This window comes from Erpetoichthys calabaricus, chromosome 7, assembly GCF_900747795.2.
Source record: "Erpetoichthys calabaricus chromosome 7, fErpCal1.3, whole genome shotgun sequence".
Taxonomy (NCBI): Eukaryota; Metazoa; Chordata; class Cladistia; order Polypteriformes; family Polypteridae; genus Erpetoichthys; species Erpetoichthys calabaricus.
Window position 1 is genome coordinate 195,913,675 of NC_041400.2, and position 14,328 is coordinate 195,928,002.

The 14,328-nt window shown below is 42.0% G+C and overlaps 1 protein-coding gene across 1 annotated transcript in view; it reads right to left on the reverse strand.

Annotated features, from left to right (window-relative positions):
- pigg (phosphatidylinositol glycan anchor biosynthesis class G) overlaps window positions 1–14,328 on the reverse strand; it is a 1,234,979-nt gene that overhangs the window by 117,681 nt on the left and 1,102,970 nt on the right. The window lies entirely within an intron of this gene.

Sequence of the window (14,328 nt, forward strand, 5' to 3'; positions counted from 1 at the left end):
CCAATATTAAAGGTGAGACATTTTGAAGGGTCTCTTTTAACATGCGGGCATCATGCCAATCTCAAAAATGAACATGAGATGTGACAGGGGATGCCACAACGACAGCAGACAGGCAGTTGTCGAAGAGGCCGTGGCGGCAACTGAAGCTTTATTTTATTTTTAGTCAGTCAGTCAGTTAGTCATTTTTCAACCTGCTATATCCTAACAAAAATGGTCACAGGGGTCTGCTGGAGCCAATCCCAGCCAACACAGGGCACAAGGCAGGAACAAATACCGGGCAGGGCACCAGCCCACTGCAGGGCACACACACACACCAGGGACAATTTAGAATCGCCAATCGACATAACCTGCATGTCTTTGGACTGTGGGAGGAAACCCACGCAGACACGGGGAGAACATGCAAACTCCACGCAGGGAGGACCCGGGAAGTGAACCCAGGTCTCCTTACTGCGAGGCAACCACGCTAACACTGCGCCACCGTGCCACCCTATTTTATTTTTAATGTCCTTTAATTTTTTTTCTTTATTTGCACTCCAGTACCAACAGACTCAGGACTCATTAATGAAATTGGGCTCCGAGCCACAGGTTTTACTTTCTCGTTTTCTGCTCCTTTGTTGTCTTCCCTTTCAATTAGAGCAGCGTCGGCTGTGCCCTTGTCAGAATCGTGGCACCTAATTAATGCTTTGAATTGACTAAATTAAAAGGACGGCAGAGAAACATTTGGGGAAAAAAAATCCCCTGTTGTTGACAGCCTGCTTTAAAGGTGCTCAAAAGGAAAAATAAGAAATCAAAAAGTCGTACCCCTGTCTGCAAATCATACTTGGAAATGGGAAGCTGTCTCGTTGCCAGTCAAGGGCATCTTAAGTGAAGTTCATTTTCTGCTCTGTGGGGTCCTGGTGGACCAACTGGGCTTCTCCGTACCAAGTGGGGGGGGAATTAGACAGTGCCTAAACGTGTCATCCTGTCACCATGTACTTGGGTCGCCTCTTAGTCCCCAGTACACCCCTCAAGTGGCACAGCAAAACAGACCCTTCTCCAAAGCCGCAAAGACCCCTGTTGAGGGCGCTATATCTACTTACAACAACATTTACTTATATAGCACATTTTCATACAAAAGATGGAGCTCAAAGAGCTTTACATGATGAAGGAAGAGAAAAAAAACAAAGAAACAAAATATAAAAATAAAATTAGACAATACTAATTAACATAGAAAAAAAATAATGTCTGATGGCCAGGGAGGACAGAAAAAACAAGCAAAAAAAAATCTGCAGGGGTTCTGAGGCCACAAGACCACCTGGCCAGCTCCCTCTAGACATTGATCCTCACAGGTGGCGCAGTGGTAGTGCTGCTGCTTTGCAGTAAGGAGATTGTGGGTTCGCTTCCCTGGTCCTCCCTGTGTGGAGAGCGCTTTGAGTTGTGAGAAAAGCGCTATATAAATGTAAAGAATTATTAATTCATTATTATTATTACCTAACATCAATGATCTCAATCAGTCCTCATGGTATTCAGGCTTCACATGATAGAACTTGATGATGACGGTCATGTGGACCTCTGGCCTTCAATCCGTAAGGACTGCACGGTGCTTTGACCAGGTGGTGGCGGCGCAGATCGACACCTCAGAAAATCAGAAAAAGAACAGCAGAGAAAGTAGGGGTTGGTAGGGATTTCAGAGCCACCAAGAATGACATTGATAATTAGAACACTCGACACGAGGACAGGCCATTCAGCCCAACAAAGCTCTCCAGTCCTCTCCACTTATTTCTTCCAAAAAACATCAAGTCAATTTTTGAAGGTCCCTAAAGTCTGCCACACTACTTGGTCGCTTATTCCAAGTGTCTGTTGTGCTTTGTGTAAAGAGAAACTTCCTGATGTTTGTGCGAAATTTCCTCTTCACAAGTGTCCTACTGTGCACCTGTGTTCTTGATGAACTCATTTTAAAGTCACCGTCTTGACCCACTGGATTGATTCCCTTCATAATATTAAACACTTCAGTCAGGTCACCTCTTAATCTTCTTTTGCTTAAACTGTAAAGGCTCAGCTCTTTTAATCTTTCCTCATAAATCAAACCCTGTAGCCCTGAATCAGCATAGTCGCTCTTCTCTGGACCTTCTCTTGTGTTGCTATGTCCTTTTTGTAGCCTGGAGACCAAAACTGCACCCAGGACTCCAGATGAGGCCTCACCAGTGTGTTATAAATCTTGAGCAGAACCTCCTGTGACACATCAAGGCGCTATATAACCTGACATTCTGTTAGCCTTCTTAATGGCTTCTGAACACTGTCAGGAAATCGATTTCTTAAGAGTCTACTATGACTCCTAAAATCTTCTCCTAAGGTGGACTCTCGATTTTCCAACTGCTCATTGTGTATTCAAACCTAACATTTTTACTTTCTATGTGTCATACTTTACATTTACTGACATTAAATGTCATTTGTCAGAAATCTGCCCAAGCCTGTCTGCTATCCAAGTCCCTCTGTGAAGATATAACAGATTCCAAATGATCTGCTAATCCACCTCACTTGGTATCATCTGCAAACTTCACCAGCTTGTTCCTTATATTCCTATCTAAATCATTTATAGATATTAACAATAGCAGCGGCCCCAGCACTGCCCCCAGCTGGTCACCACTCTTAACATCGGCCAGTTCTGATGAGGTTCCTCACACCATCACCCTCTGCTTCCTGTGTCTGAGCCAATTCTGCACCCATCGACACTCCACCCCCTGAACTGCCACTTCTTTTAGTTTGATGCCCACCCTCTCATGTGGCACCTTATCAAATGCTTTCTGAAAGTCCAGTTCAATAACATCATCTGCTCCACTCTGGTCGTATCCTTTTGTTGCCTCCTCATAGAATTCCAGCCTGTTAGTAAAACACGACCTCCCTCTTCTGACCCCACACTGACTGTACCTAATAACTTCTGTCCCTGCCAGGTGTTGCTCAATGTTATCCTTAATAATTCCTTCCATTAATTTTGCTGTGATAATTAAATGCTATACAGAATATCAGGGTTAAAACTAAAATGAAGCAATGAGAAAGCCATGTTAAAATAATGAGAATACTTAGAATCAAACAGGTGGTGTGGCCTCTCGTAGCCAAGGTGCTGAACTCAACAATGACAATTCTGAGCTATAATTCCATTGGCAAGCCCTGGGGTCTACTTTTAGGTGGCATACACACCCAAATTATGAAATGCAGGGCTGTCGCATAAAATCAGGGATCACATAATACACCCCATGGACCCCTTTAAAGCCTTGAAATTAAAATTAATGGGTCTCTAGAAAAATAATACAACATAACATAGTGTCAGTCAGTGTCCATTACTGAATTTGTGGAAAAATGTTGTAGCAGAGTGCATAGAGCTCTTTACAGGCATGACTGGAAGATGGCAGCCTAGAAGCGCTCAGCACCGCAGTTGAGAGCAAAATGAGAGTACAGCAGAAGGCTGGGTGGGGCTTGATGTTTAAATGGCAGCAGGATGGGCGGGGCTAAATGTTTCAGGGGCAGCAGGCTGGGCAGGGTTAGGTGTTTGACTGGCAACAGGTTAAGTGTGGTTAGATGTTTGAGAAGGTGCTGGCTGGGCAGGGCTAAATGTTTGAGCATCACCAAGCTGGGCGGGGCTAGAGGTTTAAATGGCAGCGGAATGGGCGGAGCTCAATGTTTTAGAGGCTGCAGGCTGGGCAGGGCTAAATGTTTGAGCATCACCAAGCTGGGCGGAGCTAGAAGTTTGATTAGCAGCAGGATGGGCGGGGCTGGGTTTTTGAGTTGCAGCAGCCAACCTGCAAGGAAGGAGAGTACGTTCTTTAAATCAGAAGAGTCCAACAAAGATGGAAGAGGCGTTCTTGGTGTTCTTTTGGAGAAGAAGGAATGGCAGATCCTTAGAGAGGAAAGCAACCGGGAGATTAAATTTAATTAACATATAGGTAAGATTAATAAACAAGAAAGTCAATCGTCAAAACGAGAACAAAACCCTATTTCTTCTCAAGTAGGTTCAGAATAATAGTCTAAAGGAAACAAGTCAAATAAGGAAGACAGGAGAGAATAAGCACTGATCTTTATGCCTTTGACCAGGTGATGTCCTGAGCTTACAAATCAATAATTAAACCAGTAACACAAATACAACTGAGAAAATCCCATATTGGATAAGAAAAGCATCATTTCATTAACGGTGTTGTGAATAAGTGAAACAAACATGGGGTAAAGGGGTCTGAGGCATCCCAAAAATTCCACAGAACAACCCAGAATCTTCACACTGACCTGCCTTCTGATGGCCTCACCCCATGCAGCCAGCCCCCAAGCTTGATAGGCAGGCTTGAAATACTGGGCTGTGCCCAGTAAAAGTTCTAAATACTTTAAAATGTCATTTAAAATATACAAAAAAAGGCCTTTCAAGGGAGAGCAACTGTCTAACCATTGGCTTGAATGATGAAGTCACCAAAACTCTTTGTAAATCAACAATTTATTGATATTATCAAAAAATATTAAAGGGGCAAAAAACATTTGCTTAAAAAGTGAACAATTCCAGTATTACAAGCCAATACTAAAGGTCTAAAAACTAGAAGGAAGAAGTCCAGATGGTAAATAAATGCACCATTTTACAGTAAATCAATGAACCACTGTGGAGACCACCTTCATCATCTGAATATAAAAGCTGAGGGCAGTCCTTCAGCCAGATGCCCGAGCCACCTCATCTGACTCCTCTTGATCAGTCCATCCATCCATTCATCCATTATCCAACCTGCTACATCCTAACTACAGGGTCACAGGGGTCTGCTGGAGCCAATCCCAGCCAACACAGGGCGCAAGGCAGGAAACAAACCCCGGGCAGGATGCCAGCCCACCGCAGCTTGATCAGTCCGTGCCGTACATTTGTTGAGCAGATAGCTCGTGACCACTGGCGCCCCCTAGTGAATCAGCCTCACTGTCCCTGGGATTCAGCTGCTGCACTAGACTAGCCTGCGAGTGTCAGCATTGGCCTCTGGGTGCAGCCAGTTCAAGCACAGTTGGCTCAGTGATTGACTGAATTTCATCAATGGCGTCGGTTGCCCCTTGTACATAGAAGTTTTCTTTTTTAATAGTTTTTACAGTTCATTGGCGGTGTGTAATATGATCAGTGTTGCAGTAATTGTGATGCTCTTTGCATGACAAAAATGTGTTCCATTAAAATTGTGATGTTTTCTTAAAAAGTGCAGCAAAAAAGTATTTAGTGTCCAGGGGGCTGCATTAACCCCCCGCAGTATGTGGCAGTTTAAGGGTTAAGCCGTTTCTGGTCTGTCTCAAGTATGCGTGATGTCACTAGTTGCGTTCGGTTTGCACCTTGCATGCGTAAAAAAAAAAACATTGCGGTATTTTCATTTGAGGGGCACATTAGCTGACCATAATGAGAATATTATGAAAACACTTTGTTGTTCTTAGATCCATTGTGTGAGGTGTGATCAAAAAATAAGGTGAATATTTTAAGAAAGGAAACGTTTATATCAGTAAAAGATTTCCAGTTACTAGTCGCCCTCAAAATACTCTCCTCCACTTCGAATGCACTTCTCCCAACGCTCCTGCCACTTCTTTCAAGAGGGTCTTTAGTTGGGCTGTCGTGGCTGCCTGGATGTCCTCAGTGGACTGAAATCGTTTTGCCTTTCATGGTCATTTTCAATTTAGGGAACAGCCAGAAGTCGCACGGTTACAGATCGGACGAATACGGTGGATGCGGACACAGCGTAATGTTTTTATTCGACAGAAGTTGTTGTGCTAGCAGGGATGTGTGATGAGGAGCGTTGTCACGATGAAGAATGAAACCGTCTCAACATTTTCTTCGGCTATTGATGTTGAAGGACATCCTGATCTTTTCTCATCTTCAACCAAGTCAGATCCATTATGAAATCGATCAAACCACTTTGTCACACACGTGCGCTTGGGAGTCAACCGAAGGGACCAGAAAACGCCAATCCCACACCTGGCGGGGGGGCAGTGGGTTGCACTAAACCTCTCTATTTTCTCTCAGCAGACCAAATACGAGAAATCCTTCCAGTCCATCCTGGATGTCACTTCCTGGGAGCCGACTATAAAAACCCATCATCCATCATATCTAATCAGTTCTACTTTGGACTCAAACCTGGACACATTGTACCCAAGTAAAAGTCGTCTGCAGCTAGAGAAACTATACGGGTGGCTGCCCCAAACCTTTGTTGTGTGTCCAGTCATTTATTTTCACTACTTGTAAACAGTCTTAATTGTCGGTGCAGCGTCACCATAAACCGATTTTAACATCTGATGGGTCTCCTGAGCTTTTTGCAATCTGAAACAAAATTTCATGTTAATGCGTTGCTCGATATCCATTATTAACGACAAACTTGAACTCGTCAGTGGCTCACAAACGACTGACCGGATAAAACAAGTTGAAACTGGTCACAAACTCGGCTCTAGGATGGACCTGTCAGAACCGGCAGTGAATTGTTCTGCGTTGCTCTCGCGTGGTGCTCTGCATCAACATTCACCCTACTTTTTGATTACACCTCGTATCTGATATCTTCAATGCTGGATTTAACATCTTCTGTTCCTTGCTATGCAGCAGATCAGGTGCAGACCCCTAACTATGTAATGCTGAGCCCTCACACCACAGGCTCTCTTTGTGTTTCGGTGTGCATTTGTCATCTGCTGGTACACCAAACCTCAAACATGGACGTGCTGGTGACAGAGTAGTGCAGACTGATCTGTGAGTCTCAGTGGCCGGAGCACAGCACAGTGTGTCCATAAGAGGGGGCAAATTAAATTAAATTCAGTTAAGTTCCGGTGCCGGCGAGAGTGGCAGCCTTTTCAGCAGCTCAGTGTATGACTGTATGTGTATATGAACTTTTCTACTTTTATTATTCTATTTTTATTTATTGATCACTCCTATCACTTTATTTTATGTGGATTCGTTCCCTGGAAACACTTACTTTTACAACGTGGGCATTTTTTTGTGAATCATCATATAGTGCCTTTCATCTATCTATCTATCTATCTATCTATCTATCTATCTATCTATCTATCTATCTATCTATCTATCTATCTATCTATCTATCTATCATATAGTGCCTTTCATCTATCTGTCTGTCTGTCTGTCATATAGTGCCTTTTATCTATCTATCTATCTATCTATCTATCTATCTATCTATCTATCTATCTATCTATCTATCTATCTATCTATCTATCATATAGTGCCTTTCATCTATCTGTCTGTCTGTCTGTCATATAGTGCCTTTTATCTATCTATCTATCTATCTATCTATCTATCTATCTATCTATCTATCTATCTATCTATCTATCATATAGTGCCTTTCATCTATCTATCTATCTATCTATCTATCTATCTATCTATCTATCTATCTATCTATCTATCTATCTATCTATCTATCATATAGTGCCTTTCATCTATCTATCTATCTATCTATCTATCTATCTATCTATCTATCTATCTATCTATCTATCTATCTATCTGTCTATCATATAGTGCCTTTCATCTATCTGTCTGTCTGTCTGTCATATAGTGCCTTTCATCTATCTATCTATCTATCTATCTATCTATCTATCTATCTATCTATCTATCTATCTATCTATCTATCATATAGTGCCTTTCATCTATCTATCTATCTATCTTTACCTATCTATCATATAGTGCCTTTCATCTATCTATCTATCTATCTATCTATCTATCTATCTATCTATCTATCTATCTATCTATCTATCTATCTATCTATCTATCTATCTATCTATCTATCTATCATATAGTGCCTTCTATCTATCTATCTATCTATCTATCTATCTATCTATCTATCTATCTATCTATCTATCTATCTATCTATCATATAGTGCCTTTCATCTATCTATCTATCTATCTATCTATCTATCTATCTATCTATCTATCTATCTATCTATCTATCTATCTATCTATCATATAGTGCCTTTTATCTATCTATCTATCTATCTATCTATCTATCTATCTATCTATCTATCTATCTATCTATCTATCTATCTATCTATCTATCTAAATGCATCCATGGTTAGACATGCTGAGCAGCAGCAAGTCAAAAAAAAATCAAAACCCCCCCTTCCGGGTAAGAAAACACATGTGAGTGAGACCCTGTTAAATAATAATAAGAAGCAAAGGTTTATTACTATTTACAACATCCTTCTAATGAAGGAAAAAAGTGCAAAGGATCTGTGCAGATAAATCATAAACGAAAAGATGTGCCAGCTGCATCAGATCCACAAAATAAGTGCCAGCTGAGTCTGAGCTACGAAAAGACGTGCCAGCGCATCTGATGATCAGTATCTGAGCAAATCCTTACTTGCACTCTCAAGCTTCTCTCCGGTCCTCCCCTCTCCTTTTTTATTTTTGGTGGAACACATTATTCTTCAACTTTTGTTATTTTTGAATTTTGTCTCGTTATCATCTTGGTTTGCTTTTGAAATTTTCTTTATTTTTTGAATAAATTAAACATTAAATATTTATGATTTTGTTTATTTGGACCAGGGGTTTTAATGGTGTCCCTCTCCCTTTTTTTAAAGTTTGTTCTTTAGACAGTGCAGATCCAGCCAGACAATACAATACAGTACAATTTATTTTTTGTATAGCCCAAAATCACACAAGAAGTGCCTGTGTGAAGTTTCGTTGTTATGCTACAGAAAGTAGCAGGAGACAAGAGAAGGACGAGGAGAAGAGACGTAACCAAAACAAGAGCCGAGAGAACTAAAGACCTCATCTCATTTCCTGAAAACATATTTCCTGGTGAATGGTTGCAGGTTAGCCCTGTCTTCCCAGTCCCCAGCTATAGATTCTGTCTCTTACTGGGTAATTCCCAGGCATTCCCAAGCCAGGATAGAGATATAATCCCATTAGTTGTAGCAGTGGCGGTGCCGCTAAGGTTCACACCATCATAGGGGCTGCGTGTTGGATAGATAGATAGAGTGAAAGGCACTATGTAATAGATAGGTAGATACTTTATTAATCCCAAGGGGAAATTGTTGGGCGTGGCTGTGGGGCATCTATTGGTGAGGAAAGAGTCATGGATCTTGACTTTACTGACGATGCTGCGAGGGGTCTGAGGGTCTGGGCTTGCAAGGGTCCTGATAAAAACCAAAAGCCAGGCCTTTAATGAGCTCTTGGGCACAGCAGTGTGTCTGTCTGTGGAGAGAGTGTCGTCCACATTGAAGCTTGTTGGGACCGGAAGTGGCATCGGCGGTGGCGCCTGAACCAGAAGTGACATCATCGGAGGTGCCGGAATCCTGTGGGATTTCCCGAGAGTGGTCTGCAAGGGATTGAGAGGGACATTTAGTGCACCCCACCACCCCCTGGTCAGATGTGGAATTGCCATTATTCAAGCCCTTCAGTTGACTCCTACTTGCACGTGTGTGACAGTGGTTCAAACATTTATTCAATGTGTGGAAGGAAAACAAGACTCTGAGGTCACAAGGCATAATATAGTTATTGTGCATAAATTGTTTTGGTATGCCTTCCACATGAAAATATAGCATCTGTGTTAGAAGTAGTATAAAAGGGTTAATAAATGTCAGCAACTTGTTCAAGCATATCAAGAAACCAGATAAAGGTTGAGTGAACGACAAAGAATAAGAAGGTTCTGGGTGATGGATTGATTTTAGTTTCACTTATCCCCTATCTAAAATAACCTATCGTAATATCAAGAACATTGATCAGTTATCCTTCTCTATGTCTCTTGGTGCTTCCTGTCTCCATGATGTTTCTGGGTTGCATTGCCCTAGGCAGATTTTATCTCTGTATAATTCCACATTGTCACAAATTTTGAATTATTATGCACCTATTAAATCCTTGGTTGTTCTTACTACCCGGACATCTCCATGGTTTACAGCAGAATCGCATACCATGAATCAAACTGGTTGCCGCTTGGAAAGGCTCTGGAAGAAGACTGGTCTGGCTGTTCACGCCTTGGCTTACAACGAACACCTGAACGAATACAGATGTGCCTTATCAGCTGCATGTTCAAAGTACTATTCTACTCTTATTGACTTTGGTACTTGTCGCCCTATATCTCTTTTTAATACAGTTAACAGAAGTTGTTAACCTGCTGCTAAAAATCCTTATTCCTTTGTTGAGCACTGTAATCTATTTCTGGACTATTTTCAGTCAAAACTTATGACCATATATTAAGGTTTCTCTGCTAACCGTTCCTCATCTCTGTCAACCGATTATACTTCTAAATCTACAGTTTATTTATCTAAATTTAACCCCACTACATCAACTTATATTGCTGAAGTAATATCTAAATTAAGTCAGTCTACCTGCCACCTAGATCCTGCCCCTACTTTACTGATGAAGGCTTGCACTGACAAACTTTCTGCCCCCAATTCTCACCTTATCAACTGTAGGTTCCGCATGCGTGTTGTTCCAAGTGATTTAAAAAGTGCTGCTGTAACCCCTGTATTAAAAAATAACCTGGCTCAGATCCCTTACAGCTCAAATTTTATCGCCCAATTTCTAATCTTCCATTTATGGCTAAGATCTTAGAAAAGGTTGTTGCTGCTCAACTCAGTGATTATTTAAACTTGGATAACCTGCTTGAGCCTTTTCAATCGGGATTCAGAGCCCCACATAGCACTGACACTGCTTTACTTAAGGTAGCCAATGACTTGCTCATAACTGCAGATTCTGGGATGGCCACTATTCTAGTTCTCGTTGACTTTTGATACAGTTAACCAGGACATTTTACTGTCCCGACTCTCAGCTATTGGTATCTCTAGTGCTGCTCTTTCTTGGTTCACATCACACCTCAGCGATCGCCAGTATTACGTCTTCATTAGGGATTACAAATCTGCCGCTACTTCACTCACACAAGGTATCGCTCAAGGATCAGTTCTTGGTCCAATCCTCTTTAACATCTCTATGCTCCCACTAGGTGACATTACTCGTCTGTGTGGTCTAAGCTTCTACTGCTATGCTGATGACACACTTTATATACAGTCATATGAAAAAGTTTGGGAACCCCTTTCAGCATGCATAATAACTGACTCTCTTTCAACCAGAAAGATATCAGTGGTCTGTCTTTCATTTCCTAGGAACATCTCAGTACTGCGGTGTTTTCCAAACAAAGATTTTTAGCGAAGCAGTATTTAGTTGTATGAAATTAAATCAAATGTGAAAAACTGGCTGTGCACAAATGTGGGTCCCCTTGTCATTGTGCTGATTTGAATGCCTGTCACTGCTCAATGCTGATTGGTTAGTTGAGCTTGTTAAGCCTTCATAGACAGGTTTGTCCAATCAGGAGATATAAAGATATTTAAGGTGGTCAATTACAAGTTGGGCTTCCTTCACTTTGACTCTCCTCTGAAGAGTGACAGCATGGGATCCTCAAAGCAACTCTCCAAAGATCTGAAAACAAAGATTGTTGAGTCTCCTGGTTTAGGGGAAGTCTACAAAAAGCCATCTCAGAGGTTTAAACTGTCAGTTTCTGTAACTGTAAGGAATGGAATCAGGAAATGGAAGGCCACAGGCACAGTTGCTGTTAAACCAGCAGGTCTGGCAGGCCAAGAAAAATACAGCAGCGGCATATGAGCAGGATTGTGAGAATGGGTGACAGACAACCCACAGATCACCTCCAAAGACCTGCAAGAACATCTGGCTGCAGATGGTGTATCTGTACATCGTCCTACAATTCAAACATCTGTATGGCAGGGTGATGAGAAAGAAGCCCTTTCTGCACTCACACCACAAACAGAGTCACTTGTTGTATGCCAATGCTCATTTAGACAAGCCAGATTCATTTTGGAACAAAGCTCTTTGGACTGATGAGATATAAATTGAGTTATTTGGTCAGAACAAAAAGCACTTTGCATGGCAGAAGAAGAACACCGCATTCCAAGAAAAACACCTGCTACCTACTGTCACATTTGGTGGAGGTTCCATCATGCTGTGGGGCTGTGTGGCTAGTTCAGGGAATGGGGTCCTTATTAAAATCGATGGTCAAATGAATTCAACCCAATATCAATAAATTCTTCAGGATAATGTTCAAGCATCAGTCACAAAGTTGAAGTTACGCAGGGGTTGGATATTCCAACAAGACGATGACCCGAAACACAGTTGGAAATCTACAAAGGCATTCATGCAGAGGGAGAAGTACAATGTTCTGGAATGGCCGTCACAGTCCCCTGACTTGAATATCATCGACAATCTATGGGATGATTTGAAGCAGGCTGTCCATCAAATTGAACTGAACTGGAGAGATTTGGTATGAAGAATGGTCAGAAATACCTCCATCCAGAATCAGACACTCATCAGAGGCTATAGGAGGACAGCGTCTAGAAGACAAAAGGAGGCTCAACTAAGTATTGATGTCATATCTCTGTTGGGTGCCCACATTTATGCACCTGTCTAATTTTGTTATGATGCATATTGCATATTTTCTGTTAATCCAATAAACTTAATGTCACTGCTGAAATCCTACTGTGTCCATAAGGCATGTCAGATATGAAAAGGTAGTTCAGCCAATGAGAAACAAAAATCCAAAGAATTAAGAGGGTTCCCAAACTTTTTCATATGACTGTAAGTGTTGATGCAACTTCAACATCTTCACCTGTTGCACTGACTGCCTGCATTCGGGAAATCAATCATTGGATGACAGATAACTTTTTACAACTCAATCCTGATGAAACAGAATTCTTATTAGTTGGTACCAAATCTGTCCTCTCTACCCTTTGTGGGCTAAAATTGACATCAATGGGATCCTGGTTGAACCCTCAGCATCAGTCCGTAATTTGGGTGTCATCTTTGATCAGCTTCTTCCTTTTCAACCACACCTTAGCTCAATAGTGCAGACGGCTTTTCTTCATCTCTGTAACATTGCTCATCTGCATCCTGTCCTCAGTGTGAAGGATACTGAAACAATCATTCACACTTTCATCACCACCCATCTGGACTATTGCAATGCATTTTTTATGGCCTACCGACTAAATATATCAATAGATTACAGTATGTTCAGAATTGTGCTGCTCGTTTACTTACACACACTAAAATATCTGCTCACATCACTCCTGTCCTCTATGATTTGCATTGATTACCAGTCTTTTCAAGAATCAAATATAAAATTATTCTCATCACCTTGTAAGCTTGACGCTGTATAGCACCTGACCCGACACAGATTGACACGGAGGCACGTGTACAATAAAATAAACTATTGTCTTCCCCGTGACCCACAGGTAATACACAGTCCCAGCACTAGTCACACCAGTACAACAAGCACTTTCTTCTCCTTGGCACCACCACTCCTCCTCCCAAGCAACCTTGTCCTCCTCCACCCGACTCTGGCCGCTGAGTGGTGGCTGCTGGCTCCTTTAATAGTTCACCCAGAAGTGCTCCAGGTGCTTGATCACCCAGTTCCAGCTGCACTTCCGGGTGTGATGAATCTGCTGCCCACATTGGCTCAGGAGTTCCAAACACAGCACCCCCTGGCAGTGCCTGCGGGACCCAACAGGGCTGCACCCAACTCCAATTCCCAGGGAGCCCTGTGGGAAACCGAGGCACTGCTCCACCCCAGGGGGGTCGGCCATCTAGCGCCCAGGGGCAAGTATTGCACTGTCCAGGGCTGCTCCCCCTGAATATAGTGAGCAGGTGCGTCCCGGCTGGGCATGGATGCCAGCCGCCTGCCACAGCCTTTAAAGCCCTTCATGGTTTAGCCCCTCATTATCTGTCTGAGTTGCTGCTTCCTTACACTCCTGCCCGTCCATTAAGATCATCGGACGCTCACTTACTCTCCGTATGTAAATACAGGTTAGTCACTATAGGGGGCAGAGCTTTCAATGTGATGGCCCCTAAAATTTGGAATGTTGTCCCTTTCGGACTTCGTGAGGAAAAATCAATTATTCATTTCAAACTCCTGTTAAAAACACATCTCTTCGATGAGTATTATTCATTTTATTGTATGTAACTTCTACTGTCTTGTTAATGTGTTTATTGAATTGTAAAGTGTCCTTGAGTGCATGAAAGGCGCTACATAAATAAAACATTATTATTATGATTATTATTAAGTTGGCCGACTATCGTGTACCCAGTAAGAAATTGACAGATGTCACACACACAGGAACTCAACGAGTATTGAAAAGGAGTAAAGACCAATAATATAGCAGAAGTGAGACTTTTATTTTGTTATGTAATTTGGGTATATAAGCTAATGAACCAATCAGATGAATGTTGTCTAAGCTAACGAACCAATCAGAGTAGATGTCAGGTGATGTGTGTGCATTAATTCAGTGCTGTTATGTAAATTCATCCATTTACCAACCCGCTGAATCCGAACACAGGGTCACGGGGGTCTGCTGGAGCCAATC